This window comes from Lynx rufus, unplaced genomic scaffold (genome assembly GCF_022079265.1).
Source record: "Lynx rufus isolate CCGP_SWC_20201006 ecotype Redwood Valley unplaced genomic scaffold, mLynRuf1.p SCAF_2, whole genome shotgun sequence".
Lineage (NCBI taxonomy): Eukaryota > Metazoa > Chordata > Mammalia > Carnivora > Felidae > Lynx > Lynx rufus.
This window is the reverse complement of record NW_025814834.1, coordinates 160,066,853-160,088,738: the sequence shown is the minus strand read 5'-3', so window position 1 is coordinate 160,088,738 and position 21,886 is coordinate 160,066,853. Positions and strand designations below refer to the sequence as shown.

Sequence of the window (21,886 nt, the reverse complement as noted above, 5' to 3'; positions counted from 1 at the left end):
AAAAGGGGAGAAGCTTTCCCAGCTTCGATTAGCATGAGAGAAAGATGTGATAGAGGAGATTGGGAAGATACATGCAATATTCTTGGCTTTCAAGATGGAGGAATAAGGCCATCAGCCAGGAATGCCAGCAGTCTCCAGAAGCCGGAAAGGGCAAGGAAATTATACCTCTAAAGCCCATAGATATGAATACCACCCTGCTGACACTTTGATTTTAGCCTAGTGAGACCTGTATTTGTGCTAATCTACAGAAATGTAAGAAAATAAACACACATATAATATGCAATATATAATATAATATAATATTTTATATCTACCTATATTCATATGTGTATCTATACCTATAGATATCCTATCAGTACTTTTTCTTTGAGGAGCCTTAACACACATATTTTCTTAATTATTTCAATAATCTTTTCTAACATTTCTTCATATAAAGCTTTCTCTTACATCTTTTATTAGATTTAGTATTGATTGCCATAGAGGTTTATTGATATTATAAACAGTACCTTTTTTATTTCATTTTATAGTTGGATGCTTGAATATAGTTTTAACATAAATGAATTTTGAATATTAGTCTCATTTTCAGCAGTATACCTGAGCTCTACCATGGTTTCGAATAATTAGTCAGTTCTCTTGGATGTTCTATATAGAATATCACATCAGTAAAAATTAACCATTTTGTTTCTACTTTCTAATCCCTTTGGGCTCCTTCTCAGTGTTGTAAAGTGTGTATTTGTGAAAGTAGGCTAAATGATATAATAAATGTAACATTTCAGTGGCCACATACAGAAAGAGAGAGAGGGTGCCTAGAGGGTTGTATGGAAGGTTTCCTTGTACCTCAGGTCTTGAGGTAGTGAACATCACTTATTCCCATGTTTCTTTACCCAGAATTCAGTCACATGAGTCTACCTAACTGCAAAGGAGACTGAGAGATATGAGCCGTGGGCCCAGGAAGAAAGATAAATAGCAGTTGTTAGTGGTAGCTTGATGTTCTTTGGGTATCTATTTGGATAGAGGAGGTATCAGATATTAAACTGATAAAAACAGATACTACACTTGATCTTAGCCAAAAGGCCAAGAAGTGATGGGTATCTATTTGGAATGAGAATTGCTGGGCCAAAGCATATCATTGTTTTTATACTTTCATATTATTTTTATGCTTTATTTTTGTATACAATATAGGGATATTGATATAATTTCAAGGTGGCCTCAAATACTTTGTAACAATACACAGTTAGGACTCATTTAAAAAATTGATCTAGCTCTGTCCAAGACTGCTATCTTCTAAGAAGTTATAGAAATAGCCTAGTATTTCTTCTATGTAGAAACAAACTTTTAAGGGAGAACATTGCTCAGGGGCTGTTAAGGAGGCCATCTCTGGGAAGAAAAAAAAAACACCCTGTACTAGCTTCTCCATTCCATTGGAAGCATCTGTTTGTTTGTTTGTTTGTTTTTTTATGTTTACTTATTTTTGAGAGAGAGAGAGAAAGACAGAGCACGAGAAGGGGACAGGCAGAGAGAGAGGGAGACACAGAATCTGAAGCAGGCTCCAGGCTCTGAGCTGTCAGCACAGAGCCCAATGCAAGGCCCAAAACCATGAACTGCGAGATCATGACCCGAGCCAAAGTTGGACACTTAACCGACTGAGCCACGCAGGCACCCTGGAACCACCTTTATATTTATTAAATCAAATGATAATAAAAGTCATGAAAGAACACACTGAAGCTTTTGGAGAGGAGAGGAATGTCTTTTTGGTCACAGAGATGATGGAGGTAAGAGAGTTCACATGACTGTGAAGTGTGCAGAGGCCACAGGCCTTCTCTAGCTCTTGCTGGAAGAAATTCCTCTTTCCCCTCCAACAGATGCCTCTTCGAATCTCATCCAACTCCATTGAAAACGATCACATCAATACACAGCTTTATTTATATGAAATTTTAGTACCTGAAAGAACAGTTCTCCCTCATTGTTTTCACTTTTCACTCTTCAAGCCCTCACTTAGAAATTGCCACGAAAGCCTCCATACCATTGGTCAAGTAGGCACTAAGTTCTCTGTGATGGGCACCAACACTATTAGACTGTAGGTCTAACAAAGGAGTGCTGGGCTTGTAACAGTGAAGAGTTTCATTTCAACTTGTTTTATAGAAGAATATAAGTCAGGCATGATGATATATTTAGATATCCAGTGTTCAGGTTAGAGAAAGTTGATTAGTTACCTAGGTAACAAGTGATTAACAACAGGAAAAGTAGTGACCTGATGATCTGTATGTGACTAAAGTTTAGGTTACCAAACATGATACAGCCCCTATCTCAGATTTTTCCAGTATCTCCTGTTGTTTGAGCTTGGTAGCTACTGAGATTAGGAAATCTACAAAAGCACCAGATTGGGGTGATTTTGCCGTCCTATGGCAAAAAGTGCTGCAGAGGGACATCTTCCCTCTAAGAAACACTGTGGTTTAGCCAACACATTGCTAGCTGAAATTCCTAGCTGTGAGAAAGGTTAGCAAATTTACTAGCCAGAATTGCAAAGAAGGTGGAAAGAACGTGATAATTTATTCTGAAGGCTAATTTAAAAAGCAGGCTCCCCTTAAAATCTACTTAGATCCTTCTCACATTTTTCGATTTCTCCCTGTGTAACTGTATACCTCTTTTCCCTTCCTGCTTCCAATTCTGCTTCTGTCTTATATTCTTGTATCTCTCTCAATTTCCCCAATATTTACCTTTTGTCTTCTTTTTTCTTCTTCTCCCACTCTTTCTTCAACTTCTTTATCATATTTTCTCTTCTCTCACCTCCCACCTTTTTGTCACCTCCTCATAAGTCACAGAGGTAAATATATTTCTATTATTGGCCATTAATGTTAAAGACAGATTTTATTTATTTCTTGGTCTTAATACAACATTTAAATTAATTGAATGTTCCATATACAACTTCATGTTATGTGACCTCATCTGAATACTTGGTTTAGAATAGGACTGAGGACTCTACATTTTTACCAAATACCCACAGGTGATTCTGCTGTGGGTGTTCTGTAAGATTACATTTTGTAAAATCCTGCTTTCGCTCATTTTTCACAGTTACCAGTACTGCCTCCCATGCTGCAATTTGAAAACCTCCTCTTTTCTTAAATTCCAATGTCCACTATTTACAGATGACCTTGCATATTACTTTATAGAGAAAAGGTAATAATGTGAGTTTTTTCAGTTTTCATCTTTTGACAACCACTAAGGATGTGTCTCTTTTTTTCCCCTGAATTCATCCTTGCAACCCTTCTTTTATCAAAGCTGAAAGTGTGCTCTGAAATTCCATCATTCAGAAGACAAGTCCATCTCCCCCAGCCCCCATTATTCCTTCTCTTTACCTTTCTCTCTCCCTCCCTCTGTTTCTCTTTTTCTCTCTCCCCTCCTCCTCCCACCCCTCTCTGCCCTACTAATTCCTTAATGTTTTTGTTGTCACTGCTACTATTATTGATATGGAGATATATCTCTTTTACAAACTGATAAGCTTCTTGAGGATAGGGTTCACATAATCATCTTTATATACCTACAAAACACCTAGTTCTATCCTTCAATAAATATTTGTTGAATAAACTATTAGTTATTCTTTTCCCTAATACAAAATAAAACTGAATTGGTCATTTTGTCTTCATGCATATTCCTCAACTGAGTGTTTTTCTAAATCATGGAAGTGACAAACCTCAGCCTTGGATTAAGGAATAGCTGTTCAGGGGCACCTGGGTGGCTCAGTCGGTTAAGTGTCCAACTTCAGCTCAGATCATGATCTCACAGTTCATGGGTTCAAGGCCTGCATCCAGCTCTGAGCTGACAGCTCGGAGCTTGGAGTCTGCTTCAGATTCTGTGTCTCCCTCTCTCTCTGCCCCTCCTGTCTCTCAAAAATAAAATTATAATCTTTAAACTGATTTGATTCTTCCATTTTACTGTATAATAGTTCTCTGTTTCTATATAAAAATAACACACTAAAATTACTTAACCTTTGAGGAAAATTCATATTAAAGGAAAATGTATCATTATTTATCCTTGGGCATTGTCCCTTGATTCAATCAGCACTTACATCTGGAGGCACTCATATCCCCATTTGAGAGAATTAAATCTAATTTAATGATTAAAACTATCATTTGGGGTGCCTGGGTGGTGCAGTCGGTTGAGCATCTGACTCTTGATTTTGGCTCAGATCATGATCTTAGGGTTGTGGGATTGAGCCCTAGGTTGGGCTCTGCACTGAGCATAGAGCCTGCTTGAGACTCTCTCTCTCTCTCTCTCTCTCTCTCTCTCTCTCTCTCTCTCCCTCTGCCCTGTCTCCTGCTCTCTCTCTCTCCCTCTCTAAAATAAATAAAATGAAAACAAAACAAAACAAGCAAAACTATCATTTGCCTGGACCTCTAAAAATTGTAAAATATTTTCCACATAAATTATGTCACTGGGCCTCTTGGCATCTTTTTTTCCAGGCTTTGCCTACTTTACCTAATCTTTCAATACTGGAATCCCTCCAGGCTCAGTCCTATGCCCCTTTCCTTTATAACTTTATATTCTCTCCCTAGATAATATTTTTTTAAGCCATGGTTTCAAGTACTTTGTACATTTCAGTGATACTCAAATCTATATTCTTAGAATCATGTATACAACTGGTTGCTCGACATCACATCTTGGGTGTCTGACAAGCATTTTAAAATTTAAATATTCAGCATGGAATTCATGATCTTCCTCCAAATCTTGGCCTGCTCCATTCAAAAGCACCACCATCCATCTAGCCATACAAACCAGACACTGGTATCATCTATGACATCTCAGCATCCCTCACATCAATTTCCAATATATTAACAATATTTACCCATTTCTGAAAATGCCTCCAGTTCGTCTACTTATCACAAGTTCACCACCACCATCCCAGTTCAAGCTACAATTTTTTCTACTAAAATAGACATTTGTATTTCTATGAGATGTAGGCACCTTGTAATAAATATGTCCAACCCATTCTTTTCCAATCTTCTTCATGGGAAATGGAACCACCATAAATCTAGTTTCTCAAGTGAAAGTTAAGAGATAATTCTAAATTCACCTTCCTCCATGCTCTAACCCCAGTTCTCATTGTGTTCTGATGACTATACATTCAAAATATATGTCTGTTTCATCTCTTCATTTCTCTGTTAACATTCTATTCTAAGCCACCAACATCACCTGGATTCCTACAGGAACCTCCTAACACATCTTCCTACCTCTACTATAGCCTCCTTGTATTCTACTCTCAATGAAATTCTTTTTAATATTGTGAATAAGATAATGGTGTACCCATTACAAAACTGTCCACATTCAGGAAAAATCCTGCAAGCCTTTCTATATCTGATCAGCTTATGTCTCCAACATCTTCTCCTACCAGTCCCTCCGTCTTTCACTAGACACATTGGCCTTGTTCTGTCCTTGAAACTCTACAAGTGTGTTCCCACTTCAGGGCCTTTACACTGATGTTCCCTCTGTTTAGAATTTATTTACACCAATTCTTGGCTTGGGAAGTTCCTCCTTAACTTAATTCATATCTCTGTTCAAATGCCATCTTCTCACAGGGGCCTCCTCTAACTACCCTTCCACCTCCTCCCAGTCACTTCTCATATCCTTACCTGCTTTATTTTTTTTCAGGGACTTCTAAATTATATATTATTATTTACTTACATGCTTATTACTTATATTTGTTGTCCACATCCCCCATGAAGGCAGAGATGTCATACATCTTGTTCATAATTATATCCCCATTATCAGAGTACTTGCAAATAACTGGTGCTAAATAAATAAATATTTCTTGAATGAATGAATGAATGAATGAACAACCTTATGAGTTATATAAGACTGATATTAATGCATACCTATTTGACAAATAAGTAAATGAAAGCACCAATGTTCATCTCAGCTTTTATACAACATTACCTTCTTCCCAAGAAAATAATAACAGCTTACATTATTGAACTCTTACTAAATGCTAAGCACCCTTCTAAGCACTAAGAATGTACTGTGCTATTAATCCTCCCAACACTCCTATGAGATAGGTGCTATTATTATCCTCATTTATTGATGAGGGATCTGTGCAACTGAGTAATTAAGAAACTTACCCAAGCTTATAAAATGAGTGAAGAGTGAACCAGAATGTGAACCCAAACATTCTGATTCAAGAATCTATGCCCTTAAATACTACATTAAATCTATTAAATTAATTAATAAAGGTAAATCACTAACACAGTGTCTGGCATGTAAGTGTTATGTTAACTAGGTATTAGTATTATTAAGTTGCTTTATTGGTGAAACTCTTTTTCAAATATTTGCCCATGTTTATTGGTTCTACCAAGAGCTTTAAATCAATACTTATTTTTTCCCTTGAAGATACTGAGTCAATCCAGCACCATTTATTGAAAAGGCTTTCCTTTTCTTCATTGAATTACTTTGGCTCCTTTGTGGAAAATCAGTTGACTGTATATGCATTGACCTATTTCTAGACTTCTATCTATCCCATTGATCTATGTCTTTCTTTTTGATAATACCAAACTGTCCTGATTAATGTAGCCTCTTATAATATGTTTGAGCTATTCAATATAGTATCCACTAACCTAGCTATTTAAATTTAAATTAATTAAAATAGAATGAAATTAGAATTTCAGTTATTTAAGTGCAGGAGCCACATTTAAAATGCTTAACAGCCACATGTAACTAGAGACTACTACATAGTACAACACATAATTACAGCATATAAATACAGTCAACTATCATAGAAAATTGTATTAAACAGTGCTGTAGAAAGTCTTGAAATTGGATAGAACTTTTTTCTTTTAAAAATTGCTTTTGTTGATAATTTTATATATCTATAACAATTGTAAGTATCTATGCACCAAACATGAAAGCACCTAATACATAAAACAACTATTAACAAACATAAAGGAAGAAATTGACAGTAATACAATAATATTACGGTATTTAACACTCTACTTACATCAATGGATAGATCATCCAGAGAGAAAATCAATAAGGAAACGATGGCTGACACATGTGAATGACACATTAGACCGGGTGGACCTAACAGTAACACATATGTTCAGAATATTCCATCCAAAAACAGCAGATTACACATTCTTTTCAGAATAGACTTCATGTTAGGCCACAAAATAAGCCTCAATAAGTTCAAAAAGTTTGAATTCATATCATGCATCTTTCTAATCATAACAGTATAAAACTAGAAATCAATCATAAGAAAAAATCTGGAAATAACGCAAATATGTGGAAGCTAAATAATGTGCTGCTAAACTATGAATGGGTTAACCAAGAAATGAAAGAGGAAATTAAAAAATATGTGGAGACAATGAAAATGAAAACACAGTGGTCCAAAATCTTTGAACAGGAAAAGCTGTTCTAAGAGGGAAGTTTATACCAATACAAGTTTATACAGAGGGAAGTTTCTACCTCAAGAAAAAAAAAAAATCTCAAACAACCTAACCTTAAACACAAAGAGGCTAGAAAAAGAACATCAAACAAAGCCAAAAATCAGTAGAAGGAAGAAAAATAATAAAGATTAGAGCAGAAATAAACTAAATTGAAACTAAAATAATAATAGAACTGATCAATGAAACCAGGAGCTGGTTCTTTAAAAAGATCAACAAAATTGAAAAACCTTTAGCCAGATTTATCAAGAAAAAAAGAGAGAGGATTCAAATAAATAAAATAAGGAATGAGGAAGGAGAAATAAAAACTAACATCACAGAAATAAGAGGGATTATAAGAGAATATTATTAAATATCATATCCAACAATCTTAAAGAAATGGATAAATTTATAGAAACATATAACCTTCCAAAACTGAAGGAAAAGAAATAGAAATTTTGAACAGACCAATTATTAGCAAAAGAATTGAATCCATAATCAAAAAGTGGACTTCAAACAAAAAATTCACAGGTGAGTTCTACCAAACATTTAAAGAACATTAATATCTAGTCTTCTCAAACTACTCCAAAAAATGGAAGAGAAAGAAAAGTTTCTAAATTCATTCTAGAAGGCCAGCATTACCCTGGTACCAAAAACAGATAAAGAAAGATACTACAAAAAAAGAAAACTACAGGCCAATATCTCGAATGAACACAGACGCAAAAATCCTCAACAAAATATTAGCGAACCAAATCCAACAGTACATTAAAATATCATTCATGGGGCGCCTGGGTGGCGCAGTCGGTTAAGCGTCCGACTTCAGCCAGGTCACGATCTCGCGGTCCATGAGTTCGAGCCCCGCGTCAGGCTCTGGGCTGATGGCTCAGAGCCTGGAGCCTGTTTCCGATTCTGTGTCTCCCTCTCTCTCTGCCCCTCGCCCGTTCATGCTCTGTCTCTCTCTGTCCCAAAAATAAATAAACGTTGAAAAAAAAAGTTTAAAAAAAAAATATCATTCATGATGATTAAGTGGAACTTATTCCAGGGACAAAGAGATGTTCAATATTTGCAAATCAATAAACATCACGTTAACAAGGGAAAAAATAAAAACCATATGATTATCTCAAAAAAGTGATTTGGTTATTTTATTCTAGGTTCTTTGTACTTTCAAATAAATTTTAGAATCAGATAGTCAATTGGTACGTCAAAGCTACTAAAATTTTGTTTGGGGTTGCATTGAGTCTATTGATCGATTTGGGAGATCTACAATGTTATTGAGTCTTCCAGTTCAGAAATATCTCTCTCCATTTATATAGGTCTTCTTTAATTTCTCCCAGCAGTCTTCTGTTTTAGTATATAGAACGTGAACATCTTTTGTCAGATTTATTACTAGGTATATTGTTTTTGTCATGATTGTAAATAAAAGTTTTAATATTTTATTTCTAATTGCTGTTAGTATGTAAGAATTCATTTTTTAAATTTATGTCTGTCTGTATTTATTTATTTATTTATCGTATGTAAATGGTATGATGGATGTTAACTAAACTTATTGTGGTAGTCATTTCATAGTATATATAAGTCAAGTCAACATGCTGTACACTTTACACTTAAACAGTGCTATGTGTCAATTACATCTCGATAAAGCTGGGAAAAAAGAACTTTTGTTTCAAAGTATACTGACATACAAAGTATACAAAGTATACTTTTGTTTCAAAGTATAACTGACATACAATGTTACATTAGTTTAATGTGCACAATACAGTGATTTAACAACTCAATATGTTATGCTATGCTATGCTCAAGTGTAGCCACCATCTGTCACCATACAATGCTATCCCAATACCACTGACTATATATGCTATATATGCTATGTTGTACCTTTCATCTCATGACTTATTATATATATATATATGTATATATATGTGTGTATATATATGTATACATATATACATACATATGTATGTATATATGTATACATATACATTTATATGTATAATTATATGTATATGTATACATATATAATTATATATAAAATATAAAATAATATATATTATATATAAAATATAAAATATGTAAATATACATAAAATATATAAATATATATAATTATATATATGCTTATTTTATATGCTTTTTTATAGTCTTTGCTTTGCCTTATTGCAAAGCTTGTGCCTCCAGTACAATGTGGAGTAGAAGTATGGAAAGTGGGCATCCTTGTTTGTTCTCAATTTCAGGGGGGAAATGCCCTTTAAGGAACTTTAAGGAAGTTCCTTACTTCCCTATTTTGCTATGGGCTTTTACCATGAATGAGTGTTGATGCTTTGTCTGAAAATCTGGAAATAATCATGTGGGTTTTTTCTCCTCTATTCTGTTAAAGTGATTAATTACACGGCTTGATTTTTACACATAAAATCAACCTTAAATTCCTTCTTGGATAACCCTACTTGATCACCATGTATTGTCTTTTTAATATGTTGCTCAATTTGTTTTTGCTAATATTTTGTTAAAATTTTTTGCATCTGTATTATTGAGAAATATTGGTTCATAACTTCTAGCTTTTTGTAATATCTTTGTCAAGTTTTGGTATTATGCTCTATTGAGAAATATCGGTCCACAACTTCCAGCTTTTTGTAATATCTTTGTCAAGTTTTGGTATTATGCTCTATTGAGAAATATTGGTTCACAACTTCCAGCTTTTTGTAATGTCTTTGTCAAATTTTGGTATTATGCTGGTTTCATGAATGAGTTGGATAGTGATCCTCCATCCTCTGTTTTCTGAAAATGTTTTGTAAGATAAGCCTGGACTTATTACTCCCTTAAATGTTTGATAGACTTCACCAGTGAAACCATCTTAGGTCAGAATTTTCTTTTGGAGAAGGGTTTTGATAACGAAGTCAATTAATTAAATACATAAAAGTGCATTCAAATTTCTCCATTTTTTTCCTTTTGTCAATATTGTTAAGTTGATTTTTCAGGAAAATATTTTATACATTTTCAAGTTTGTTGCAATGAAGTTATTTATAGTATTCACTTATACTTTTAATGTCTTCAGGATCTATGGTAATAATTTTTTTCATTCCTGATATTGGTAAACTTTTTCTCTTTTATCTTTGTCATTCTAGGTAGAAAGTTGTCAATATCATTGGTCTTTACAAAGAATCACTTTCTGGCTCTATTAATGTTTTCTATGTTCTATTTTCATTTTGTTGACTAATTTTCTTTATTGCTTCCTTCACTCTACTCTTTGGGTTTACTTTCTTGATTTTTATCCGGTTTCTTATAGGGAACTTTAGGTCATTGAGTTTAAACCTTCTTTTTAAATATAAGAATTTAAAGTGATGTTTTCCTCCAAATACTGCTTTAGCTGCACTCAACAAAGTTTTAATATGTCATATTTTTTTGTCGTCATTCATTGCAAAACATACTGTAATTTCCCTTATGACTTTCTCCTTGACTCATGAATTATTTAGAAATATGTGGTTTATTTTCAACATATTTGGTGTTTTCCTAGATACTTTTATTATTTATAAATACTTTATTTATTGTCAGAGAATACTGTCTACATAATTTTTATCCTCTTAAAATTTACTGAGACTTCTTTATGGTCCAACATATAGTTTACCTTGAATTTATCATACGTACCTGAAAAGAAGTGTATTCTGCAGTTGTTGGATGTAATATTATTTAATTGTCAATGAGTTCATTTTTGATTGTGTTGTTCACATCTTCTGTGTCTCTACTGATATTTCATTTTTTGTGGTTTTACATTTCCCTAATGGCTAAAGATGTTCATCCTTTTCATGTTGCCTGTTGGTTATTTATCATTTTTTTAAAGTATGATATGAGGCAAATATTGAGTTCTATTATTTTCCCATATACATATTAAACTTCACCATGATGACTTGTCAAAAAGTAATTTTCTTTCTAAATTGAATTATACTGGGAACATGTACAACATCAATTGATTTTATGTGGGGGTTCTGTTCTGGATTATCCATTCTTTTATTTTAATATATATTTTTATCCTTAGGTCAATACCACACTGTTTTGATTGCTGTAGCTTTACAGCAGATCTTGAAATCAGATAAAATACGTGTACCTAACTATATTCTCATTCGTTATTATTTTACATATTCTAGATTTCATGCATTTCCATATATATTTAAAAAGAAGTTTGTCAACTTCTGTCAAAGATACTTGCTAGGATTTTGACTGAGATTGAATTGAATCTATAGGTGAATCTGGGGAGAAGTGACGATAATATTGATTTCTCTAATTCATAAGTAAGGTACATCTTTAAACTGGTTTGGGTCTTCTTCAATTTCATTAGTGTTTGCTAGTTTCAGTTTATAGGATTTGTAGTATATATTTTTTTTAAAGATGTGATTTTTTTTTTAATATCTATTTTTATTTTTGAGACAGAGACAGAGCATGAACGGGGGAGGGCTAGAGAGAGAGGGAGACACAGAATCCAAAGCAGGCTCCAGGCCCGAGCTATCATCACAGAGCCCAACGTGGGGCTTGAACTCACGGACCATGAGATCATGACCTGAGCTGAAGTTGGACACTGAGCCACCCAGGCGCCCCTAGGATTTGTACTATTTTATTGTACTATTTGTACTACTTTACGATAGTAAATGGCACTTTTTCATGTTTAAATTTTAATTTTCAGGAGTATTTTTGTGCTTGTATATGGCAATACAATTAGTTTCTGTATATTGACTTTGTATTCTGTGACCTTGCTAAACTCATTCATAAGTTCTAGTACCTTTTCTTTAGGTTTCTTAGTATTTTGTGTACCCAATCATGGTGTCTACAATATGACAGCTTTATTTCTTTCTTTCCAATCTGCATGCCTTTCTTAGCATACTGGCTAGCTGAATAGAACCCTGGAGGAAAACATTCAGGCTTTCACTCTTTTTTTAAGTTTATTTATTTATTTTGAGAAAAAGAATGTGAGCGGAGAGGGCAGAGAGAGAGCAGGAGAGAGAGAATCCCAACGCGGGGCTTAATCCCATGAATTGTGAGATCATGACCTGAGCTGAAATCAAGAGTCAGATGCTTAACCAACTGAGCCACCCAGGCAAGCCCATTACCTGTAGGTTTTCTATAAATACACTTTGTCCCTCTCTCTCTGCTGTTCCCCTGCTTGCTCTCTGTCTCTGTCTCTGTCTCTCTCAAATAATAAACATTAAAAAAAAAAAAGAGGAGATGGTGGAAAAATAAACCCAACTTCAAAGCTTCCTGTCAGTATTGAGTCTTCCAGTCAGCTTCATATAGTTTGCTTGAAAAGAGCTGAAGTCTTAGTTTTCATAGCTTTAGAGTTGGCAGAGTGATTAGATGGCAAATTTCATGTAGAAAATTTATATCTAATTTCTGCCTGGTGTCCTGCCTTTAACAACACATGGGGACATATTACATTATAACACAAATGTCATGCAAATAGTCGGGCCAACAGCTCTGGGAAACAAATACTGTATTATAAAACAGTACACCCTATGGGCTTGAATTGTCATTCATTAACACGGTTTCCAGTGAGAGTGATATTTCCATCTGATGCAGAGCTGAAAGCAGATCCTACATGAAATCCCCTTCCCTTTCTGCACCTGGTTTCCCCTCCCCCTTCCCTGCCAGCCCCTCCACAGAGAAGGGCTGCTCAGGCCTGGTTCCTGTCACTAGCCAGGCTACAGCCTCAAATCCCAAGTCTGTGTTCTGGTTTCCCTCTGGGTCTTACTAGAGGTTTATCGACAAAACACAGGCTCCTCAAGATATGTCTGAAAAGCCCACTGCGTTCAACAGGAAGATATGATCATCTTTTAGTGGTGAACACCATTCTGTGTGTTGTCATTGTGTAGAAAATGTTCTACAAGTGTGTGTATGGAGGGAGGTGGACTTGGGGAGGTGGGATGTTTTCACTCTACTAGTGAAACACCCACATCTCTGCCAAAAACCTAAGATCCGGTCCCCTTTGGGGAACACTCTCTCTAGGTTTTACTTTGGAAACCATCTGCTCTCTCTGTGAGTATTGGCTCCCCAGGGAAATTCAGGCCTCTCAAAGTTTTGGCCTCATGTCTGGGGGAATTCCATACCCAAGCCAGCCAACACTTGGCTTGTCCTTCTTGGAGAGAAGATTTTGTGGATCCAGGATTTACATGTGCTTATCCTTGGGGCCAAAAATTATCCAGAGATGTAACTGAGCTTTCTAATTATGCAGATAAATACCAAATATTCTCTGTCTCTCTCTTTCTCTCTCTCTCATGCTCTCTCTTTTTAGTCAAAGAAATTCATTATCATGGAGTATAAATAGTCCTGGGATTTGTTTCAATTTTGTTAACTACCACATAACCTGGGACAAGTTGTAGATGAAACCTAGATATTGAATGGGCTGAATTCAGTAGGATATGAGCAACAACAATAACAACAACAACAACAACAACAAATGAAATAAAATGACATTCTTTTTCACTGATGTCTCTTCAGACTTAATGGGCTGCATCTTCTTCACTACAACAATAAAATCTTGGCAGAATCTTTCCAGTATAGTCAGATAATGGAAGTCACTTTTATGCATAATCAGAGTCTCATTATAGGACTAATAGTGGCGTAATCACTGCTCCTTATTCTTATCACTACCACCATACTTTATCCTACTTTCCTACCCCAGCTTGCTATTGCTTTAAGCCCGAAAGTCCAGAATGGTGGAAGGGAACTCTTGGCTTTCCTCTTTAACTTATTTTTCTTCTCCTTTCACTATTTTTACACCTTCTTTGGGTCCTTCAGGGTTGGAGGTGAGGATTAAGAAGAACTGGTAAGCAGCAGGAAAGATCTTACTTCAGTTGCATGGGAGTAATCTGTGATGGAACCCTTTGAGTGCAGAAGTGTTCCAAAGCTGATTCTTCTTCTAATAGGATGTTCCTGTGTGTTCCTCAGTGATATCCTCATTGGATCTCTCCAACTGCAACTTCTTTGATGTTTACTTGTTGCTTGCTTACTGCTTAAAATTCTTCCTTCATCCTCTGAGAATGTGGTAGTCAGCTCTGTCATTGGGGCCACACCACAATCCATGCAGTTTCTTTTGGGTGGGGTATGGAATTCAAAGTAGCTCCATATTGCCTCTGTTCCATGTGGTCCATATTTGATCCACAAGAAAAACTCATCCATCCTTGTCCTGTCATACTGTTGGTGAAAGGGCTTTTTATTCCCAAGGTAGTCCTCTTCCACTCTGCTCTACTGTATTGGGCCAATCTATCTCCAGTTTCTTTTGCCATCCTTATGCTTCCAGACTGCAGGATAATAGGTCAGCCTCTCCAAGTAATTACCTTGAAGCCCTCTTTCTTATTTAGATCAAAACGGGGGAGGAAGAAACCTTTTTATCCCTAAAGAATGGAAATGCACAACATATCAACAGCTATCTCCAGAGTAATCCTCTTTCTCAGCCATTTCAACTTCAACTCTTTATATCTTCAAGGTGGATATTGGCTAAAGATCTGAAAATCAGGTCCATATATCTCCAAATCCAATATCCTGAATAAGTAGGTAATATATATTACATCATTATAGATTAATAGAACTCTGTAGCTCTCAAAAAGGAAATTACAATTAATGGGGGTCAAAGCCTTATGATTAATGTTAGGCATTTTTGGCAGTAATATTGTATCCTCTCAATGCATCATACCAGGAGGAAAATGATGTCTATTTTCCCTACTACTGTAGAGGTTAGCTTTGAGTACTAAGTAATGTGGGCCAGGTTTCTTCACTATAAAGTTACTATTTCTCCTTTGTAATTAATAAATTTCGTGTGGGGAGATATTTTGAAACTATGTTAAGTATCCCATTTCTTGCCAAACTTTCACTCATTAATTTCAGGACCTAGTGATAATTCTTGCATAAAACAATTATTACTATATTAGTTGCCAAATAATTGTAAATTCATATGTTTTTAATAAATTAGGATATAAAATAAAGAAGTGACAACATGAAGGAAAAAAAAGAGAAATATATCAGGAAGATTTTAAAAAGAACCAAAGAGAATGACCACAAATGAAAGACAGCATCTTTGAAATTAGCACGTCAATGGATGAATTAAATACATATTAAACACAGCTTAAAAGAGAATTAACATGGACCTTTAATTTATTCAGAATCCATCCCATTGAATTAAAGAGAAAAATTTTAAAGCAAAATAAGGAGACTTGGAGGGTAGAATGAGAAATAGTAACCTAAGGTTAAAGGATGTTTCAGAAGGAAAAAAGGAAAGAGAGAAAATTTTCAGAGAGTTGGTAAAAATTTTTCAAAATGCGATGAACCCTCAGACTCAGGAAATGTAAGAAGCAAAATAAATAAAGCTAAGCCCACACTAGACAGACCTTAGTGAAATTGTAGGACATCAAAAACTAAAAGAAATTTAAAAGCAAATAAACTTTTTAAAAAAGACTGGTTGGTTGCAAATATTGAAAATTCAACTGACAGCAGATCTGTAGGCAACAACAGAAGTCAGAAGACAATGGAATAATATTTTCATGCTAAGAGAAAATTACTGTCAACATAAAACTCTATATCGAGCTAAACAACCATTTAAAAGTGAAGTTATATAAAGACTTTAAGATGAAAAATATTACAGGTTTTATTACTAATAATTTCTCTTTTAAAAAATTTTTAAAAGTTTGTAGTAGGTAGAATTCTACCATGGTCCCACCATACTCACCCTGGTTGTAAACATACCTCCTACCAGTCATTAAGTTAAACAACAATCTAGGTACTGCTGTGAAGACATTTTGCTGATGTATTGGCCTTTCAAAATCAGTTCATCTTAACATAGGGGAATTATCACATGAGTCCTTTAAATCTAGGCGTAGAGGTTAGAGATAGAGGAAGTCAGAGAAAGTCGAAGTATGTGAGGGTATTGAGAAGGTCACATAGCAAGGGACTGTGGACAGCTTTAAGGAGAGAACAGTGACCCTTGGCAAGCATCTACCAATAGAATTAAAATATAAGTCCTATAACCACAAAGAACTGAATTCTGCCAATATATTGAATGATCTTAGAAGCAGATTCTTTCCTAGAGCCTCCAGAAAATAGTGTGGTGCCTTAATTTCAACTTTGTGAGACTGAACACAGGCCCAAGCTTTGTTCTATGTCTGGACTCCTAATCTACAAAAACAGAGATAACAGATGTATGTTGTTTCAAACCATTAAGTTTGCAGTAATCTGTTACACTGCCATGAAATAATAATCTGCATAGTTTAAGAAGATGGAAACTTGAGATCTAAAAAGCAGTGAGCAACTAAACAAACACTGACTATATTAAGAAATACAACAAAAGTAATAATGGAGCCATACAAAGATGTTGGAAATAAAACATTAGTAAAAACTATATTTGAAACATAAAGATGATCAGAGTCAAAAGTTAGAACTTGTTTTGGAAGAGGATAAAGGTATTGATTAATTTCAGATTATGTAAAATCAGGTATTCATGTTAAAAATACAAGGCAGCCACTAAAAATCATAAATAGAATATATAACTTTTATTTCTACTGCAGTCTAGGTAATTTCTTAGATTTAGTTTTCATACCATACATTCTCTCCTTAGCTGAGCCTAATTGCTTTTTATCCTTATTGAAGTTTATTTTGCTTTGTATTGCACCTTTTCTTTGTGTTATCTAATGTACTTACCAAATAAAGATGAAGAGTGATTTATTATTACTGTATTATAATATTTAATGTTCAAAATTATAGATATGGAGAAAATTAAAAATAAATCAATTACCATAATTCACCACTATTAGCATTACTATATCTTTGTGTTGGCATGCTTATATATATAAATATATAACATATAAATATATAATATATAAATGATATATATATATAATATATACATATAATATAATAAGTGTGTGTGTGTGTGTATATATATATACACATTATATATATATATATATATATATATATATAGCTATAGAAGTCATACTTTTGTTAGGTAGTATAGTGTAATAGTTAAAAACATAAACTTTGAAATCTGAGAGACTTGAATTCAAGTCCACTTCACATTTATAGGCTATGTGTACTTGAGTAAATTATTTAGCCTTCTGAGCCTCAATTTCTTTATCTGTTGTATGCATAGGATGATGACAGTACTTTCCTCATAGAGTGGTCATTAACTATTGAACTTCAGTGACTATTTTTAATTCCTAAAGTGTCCTTTTTCAAACAATCTTGTTCTTATAGTGCCTTGTAATTTCATAAAAATCCTTATTTCCTTTTCTGTCTCTTCAATCACTTTAAATACACATTTTTAGGGTTTTTTGGGTAGTTCTGACTTTTCAGATTCTTAGGCTGCAAAATCCTTTTGTTGTAATCTCTGTCCTCTGATGGATTGTTTCTTTGTGTAGTCCACATTTTTTTTTTCATGAGTAGATTTTAGGTCCTGTATATAGGTTCCAAATCTTCCTGGTCCATGGCTTCATGAGCTCACACGAATATCATTATGGCTATTGTTCACTCTTTTTTTAGAGACAGAGAGAGCACATGCACTAGTGGGGGAAGGGCAGAGAGAGAGGAAGACAGAGAATCCAAAGCAGGTTCAGTGTTGACAGCACAAAGCCTGATGTGGGGCTGAAACCCACAAACCATGAGGTCATGATCTGAGCTGAAGTTGGACACTCAACTGTTTGAGCCACCCAGGTGTCCCTATTCACTCTTAATTCTAGCATATGTATGTTCTTTTTCTTACTTGCTTGACTGTATATTTGAGTTATTTCATACTGAATTTCTATGTGTTTGTGTTATCAAAACTGTAGGAATTCATTTCCATTAGTAAAATTTTAGACATGGCTACCAAAATTGAGAAAAACTTGAGAGTGGACACTTAGCTTCCTAGCCATCTCAGATGATATCATGTAAGCACCAATTGTTTCTATCAAAGTGAAAGGCTGGCCTTAATTCATATGCTAACTCATCACCTCCCCTTTCCTGAATCAAAAGCATACATGCCACTATATTAGTTAAGCAATGCATTTTCATTGGTTATATGAGCTGTGGGGAATGATGAGGAAGGGACACAAGATGTTTGCGGAGGGCAGGAGAGAAAGTATAGAGCAGGAGGCGACTGTTGTAATAGTCTGAGTTCTGAGTAAATCAAGAGCTTGTGAGTAAATGTGCCTTTGAGCTTTAACATATGACATATTTCCCCGGACCTTCCCCAGAGAGCAATACTTAGTGAGCTGCTAAGAGAAATGATCAAAAATGTTAGAATTACTTTGTGACAACATGCAACTTTATAAGATACTTTTCTATGAGAAATGTGTACTAGTGTAATAACCGTGTTACATTATGGACTAAAGAACAACACAATGTTGACCAATGACAAAGCTTTCTATAATGTAAAAACAAAAAAATAATATAATCTACATGTACTAGGTAGTTGTAACATTACAATAAAGACAGATTACTAAAAAATATCTTAAATCATGAATCTGAAAACTATAGTGCAATTCAAACAGACATTTCAGGCTTAGCCCAAGCCTGAATTAGTCCTTAATGGTGGTATTTTGTTCTTCAGTTTGCAAACATGTTTTGTAGCATCATTAGGGCATACACACTTCAAGTTAGAAGCCCTTATCTGGAGCATAAAAATTACACTGAAGACTTTAGACAATGAATCCCAGACATCCCTTTTTTCATAGGCAACATTAACATTAGATGCAATTACATAGAATCTAATTTACTCTCTAGCAAGACTGGGAAATGATCTGGCTTAGTGGATAATTTGGCTGTTATCAGGCATACTACACTTAGTTTTATTCCCCTAAAGGGCCTTACGGGGAGGTCAAATAGGAACAAAACAGATTTTTTTACCACTGTGCTAAAACATCACTTTTTCCTCCTCTCCTGGTCTGCCAAGATTCAAACCCTAACTAATACTGGCACATTACTTAACCACTCCATGTCTGTTTCCTCATCTTAAAGTGTGAGTATTACCTATGTCATGTTCTGATTGTGAGGATTACATGATTTAAACAATAATTTGCTGTTATTATCTTAATACTATGATATTATCACTTTTATTATTTTAGATCCTCTGGGAAAAAATTAAAATGATAATGATGATAACCAAAATTATTTTACAGAAGACTTTCTATTAGATGTATCTATTGGGTACTTATACTGGGCCAGGCAATTTATATTGATTATATCTTATTTCCCTAAAAAACTGCAGAGGAAGCACTTTGATCCCCACTTTACAAATGATGAAGTTGTGGTTCAGAGAAGTTAAGGAACTTAATTATGAGCACACAGCCAGCATATTGATTTGAAAGAATTCCTTCTGTCACCAAAAGACCTATGCTCTTCCTACTATTTCTCAGATCCAAGGACAACACAAACTGAATGGGGAAGGGATCCTGGCCACTTCTATTTCCCTGAATGGAAAGAAAGTCTAGTTAGTGTGGAGCAGGGGACCTATATACAGCTATGTATTAGACAGGGGACTGGAAGGAGTCTCAGCTCTTCCACTGACAGGCTGTGGTTTTTGTGAGTCATCTCACCTCTGTGATCCTCATTTCCTCATTGGTGGAGAGGGGAACTTGGACAAGACTAGTGTGCCTATCCGTTTAACTTCTCTGAGTCTTGGTTTCTTTGTCTACAAAACAGGATTATAAGCTTGGCTGCCCTGGGAAATATGGGAGATAAAAGTGATTTTGAAAGTGTGAAGTTCTAGTTACCTATTTGCTGCAGAAAAACCCACCAAAAACAATGACTTCAAGCAATAACCATGAATTATTTTGATAACGAAGCTGGATTTTGATAAGACCCAGCTAGACAATTTTTCCTCAGGGTCTGTCATGGAGTTGAAGTCTGACAGTGACCAGGCCTTCGCATACCTCTAAAGTGTCTTCACTTACACTGCCTGGGCTGGAATGATGCAAACCTCTGGTTAGTGGAGGATATGGGGCTGTTTTTTTCTTTCCATATGTCATCACTCCATGTAGACTCTCCACAAGGCAGCCTCGGGATAGCCAGACTTCCTACATGGTGGCTGGAGCTCCAACAGTTAGTATCCTATGAAAAATTAGCAGACGAGGCATAGTCATTTCTAATCTAAACCCAGAAGTTACATAGCATCACTTCTGCTGCTCCGTATTCCTCAAGGCAGTTACCAAGTCACCCTCTGCTTCGTAGGAGGGGACACAGACTCCATCTCTTCACAGAAAGAGTGTTAAAGAATTACAGACATCTTTTAAAACCACCACAAATTGCTATAAAGGATAGGTATTGTTATTACTAATTTTATCCAGCTGCAGCTCATTCTCTTGGGGGATTATTAACAGCAAATGTAAAACATTTCATATTGAGTGCATTCTAAAGCTGCCTTCTCCAAATGTGAAATTGTTGTGTTCTCAGAAAATATCCACCAACTCTTCTACTAGCCAAAGTAAAACATAACCTGGAAAGAAAATTCTTGTTAAAATACTACTAGTGTGATGCCATTTCAAGCCAAGTACATTTTTTAAAAAACCCATCTGCTTAAAACAGATTATTCTCTATTTTTTCTGTCCGTTAGCCTGGATAATAAAGAAGTGACTATAATAAGCATATTGGGGCATTTGGTTTTTGCAAATGTTAGCAGTACTTTGATCTATGCTAAGTGATGTAGGCCTTTTAGCAAGGAGGTATGCAGCCTGTAGAAGAAGAAAGATGGGATGCATGATTTCTCCTGAGCTAACAGAGTCTTAGAAGGATGGAAGTTCCATCACTCATTAAAGATGAAGTCCTGCTGAGAAGTCTAAATGACTAACTCAGGCTTTCAAGGAGTTATCTGTTTATCCAATACTGAAATCCAAGTCTTTTAACTCATCAGTGTTCATTCTACTATTGTACACAGTTTTTCAAGATCACTACAATGCTTGCATGGTTTTCTACTTGGGTATAAAATGCATTGAGAAGCTGAATAGCTCTGAATAATGGTTTCATAATAAATGCTGTGCTGATTAAGCCCATCCTATCAAGTGGACATACCTTTTCAATAATGGCAAGTTCTTTTATGTTAGAAGTAAATAAGTCAGTAAATATCCCCCAATTTCCTTCATTCACTGCTATAATTGCCTTTATCCACAATTCATAAATTTATCCCAACCCTTCTTGAATCTACAGATGACTCCTAAAAATGTGGGGGTTAAGGGCACTAACTGCTTACATAGGCAAAAATCTGCATATAACTTTCAATTTCCCCAAAACTTAATGATTAATAGCTATTATTGACCGGAAGCCTTGCCAATAACATAAGCTGTCAACTGACACATATTTTGCATGTTATATGCACTGTATACTATATTTTAAAGAAAATTGAGCTAGAGAAAAGAAAATGTCATTAAGAAGATCATAAAGACGCAGCAAAGGCGGTCATAAGAGGAAAGTATATAGCAATACAGGCCTTCCTAAAGAAGGAAGAAAGATCTCAGATACACAAACTAACCTTATGCC

The 21,886-nt window shown here is 35.0% G+C and overlaps 1 pseudogene; it reads right to left on the bottom strand.

Moving 5' to 3' along the window:
• Positions 1-974: 974 nt before the first annotated feature.
• Positions 975-1,086, bottom strand: LOC124516878 (uncharacterized; annotated as a pseudogene).
• Positions 1,087-21,886: the final 20,800 nt, after the last annotated feature.